The sequence below is a fragment of the Mastomys coucha genome, unplaced genomic scaffold (genome assembly GCF_008632895.1).
Source record: "Mastomys coucha isolate ucsf_1 unplaced genomic scaffold, UCSF_Mcou_1 pScaffold5, whole genome shotgun sequence".
In the NCBI taxonomy this organism is placed as follows: Eukaryota; Metazoa; Chordata; class Mammalia; order Rodentia; family Muridae; genus Mastomys; species Mastomys coucha.
In genome coordinates, this window is record NW_022196911.1 from 65,415,162 (window position 1) to 65,417,715 (window position 2,554).

General features: G+C 47.5%; 1 pseudogene across 1 annotated transcript; it reads right to left on the reverse strand.

The window, feature by feature from the left end:
* Positions 1–776: 776 nt before the first annotated feature.
* Positions 777–1,509, reverse strand: LOC116078364 (annotated as a pseudogene). Its single transcript, XR_004113516.1, has one exon. The product of XR_004113516.1 is annotated as a 60S ribosomal protein L10a pseudogene (transcript).
* Between the last annotated feature and the right edge of the window lie 1,045 nt (positions 1,510–2,554).

Consider the following 2,554-nt stretch of genomic DNA (forward strand, 5'->3'; position numbering starts at 1 on the left):
ACAGAAAAGATGAGCTTAGATTCTCCTGAATTGCAGATGGGTGATCATATACACAAAATCACCATGCTCTCTGTCATGTATGCTCTGCCATGTGTGGGGTGATAATCCTTCAGGCGTGGGGGCTTTCCAGGCTGCCCAAGGGCACAAGGCCCCAGGTTCTGTTTTCAGAAATAAATAGCTCAATGAACACTCTGTCATAAAACTATTATCCTTTTAATTAGAGTTACAGGATCCAAAATCAACTTGTAAAAAGCAGTTCTCTTTTCTCTATACTAAGAGTGAACATGAGGAGAAAGAAATCAAGAAAACAATCCCATTCACAATCTCTACAAAAAGTCCCTCTGAAGGAATCAATATAACCAAGGAGGTAAATGACCCGTATAGTGAGAACTTTAAACACTGAATTAAAAATCAAAGAACACTAGAACACAGAGAGACACCTCATGCTCATAGAAGAGCAGTATTAATATAAAAAAGAGTATGTTGCTGAAAGCAAGCTATCTGTTCAGTGTAACCCCTCTCAAAATTCCAGCGACATGAGGCTGGCAAGGTGACTCAGTGGGTAAAAGGAGCTTGCTGCCAAGGCTGATGGCCTGAGTTCAGTCCCAGGATATACATGATGGAAGAAGAGAACTGACCTCCTCAAATTGTCCTCTGACTTCCACCCGTGAGCTATGGCATGTAGCCCTCCAGGGGTGGGGTTAGTTTTGTTTCCTTTTGCTTTGTTTATAGTCAACATGGTACACAAGCCAGAATCATCCAGGAAGAGGATATCTTTTTTTTTTTGGGTGGTAGCACAGGTTTATTGGAGCAGCATCCTAATACAGACGCTGGGGCTTGCCCATGGTGCTCTTGATGTACAAAGCCCGGACATTTTGCCAGTTTTTCTTGAGCAAGGACACCAAGAAATTGACATCCAGATGGATGTTGTAGACCAGCTCATCATCGGTCATCTTCACATGGCCAACAGCAACAGCCAGGCACAGCACCTTCTTCATCTGGAACTTGATTGTAGATTTGACCTCGTCCACTTTGGCCACCATGTTTTCATTGTGTGTCAGCAGGGAGGGGAACTTGCCCGCCTTGTTGAGGCCTGGGCCCAGGATCCTCGGGATCTGCTTGATTAGAGACTCAGAGGCCAAGAACGCGTCGTACTTCTTGGCCAGCTTTTTCACCAACTTCTTGTTCTTATTAAGCTTCTTCAGGGCCTCGATGTCCAATGTGCAGGATATCCACGGCCTTGGCCTCGTCACAGTGCTGCTGGTCCCCCAGGACGCACACCGAGAACTTGGGGCGAGGGGTGGACTTAAGCCTGACGGTGCCCGAGAAACGTTTGTCCTTCTGAGGGTCGTAGTTCTTCAGGCTGATCTGCAGCTCCACCGTCTCCAGGAACTTGCGGCGCTTGCGCTGGTTCCTGTGCAGGACTTCCCGCACCACCTCGTACAGGGTGTCGCGTGAGACTTTGCTGCTCATGGCTGCGGCGGCCGAGGAAACCGGAAGAGAAGCGGAAGAGGATATCTTACCTGAGAAAAAAATATCTCCGTTAGATTGGCCAGTAGCCAAGTCTATAGAGACATATTTTTGTTTAATGACTGATATGGAAGGGTCAGAATGGCAAATACTGGTGAGGATGTGGAGTAACACCTTATTCACAGTTGGTGAGTGTGGTAGTTTGAATATGCTTGGCCCAGGGAATGGCTCTATTAGGAAGTGTGGCCTTGTAGGATTGGGTGTGGCCTTGTTGGAGGAAGTGTTTCACTGTGGGGCTGGGTTTTGAGACCCTTCTCCCAGCCACGTGGGAGACAGCCTTCTCCTCTTGGCCTCTGAACAAGATGTAGAACTCTCAGCTCCTCCAGTCTCACGACTCCCTGCTTCCTGCCATGATGATAATGGACTGAACTTCAGAACCTGTAAGCCAGCCCCAAATAAATGTCCTTTATAAGAGTTGCCTTGGTCATGGTGTCTCTGTACAGCAATGGAAGCCCTAAGACAGTGGGAATGTAATGTAGATTCAGTTACTGATGAAACCATGGAGGAAGTTTCTAAACAACTACACTGAGAAGTACCATGTGATCCGGGTGTGCACTACTGGGTACATACGGAATGCAGTCTGAGTCAGCATGTAACAGAGAAGCTTGTGCAACAGCGTTTGCAGTTGTATAATAGCCAAGCTATAGCGTCAACCTAGGTGTGCATCAAAAATGAGTATGTAAGAAACACGTTAGAGGCTTACTTAGGCTCCAACATGTAGTGCTAATGGGGGCTGGCTGATATGGCGTCTCCTGGAAAGGCCTCCAGCCACTGGAGGCAAGCTCTTGATGTGGACAATAGGACCATAGTCCTGTCTTCCCCCTCTCTGCTTCTGACGATGAGACCAGGACTTCTGTTATCATATACATCTGCCATGATGCACCAGCTCACCATAGGCTTCAACGTAAAGGGGAGAAGCAACCCTGACTCAGCCTTCACAACAGTGAGACAAAACAAGCAGTTCCCCTTCTCAAGTGTTACAGTAGCACAGTGCCAGCAGAAGTCAGTAAAGCTGGCCCCCTTC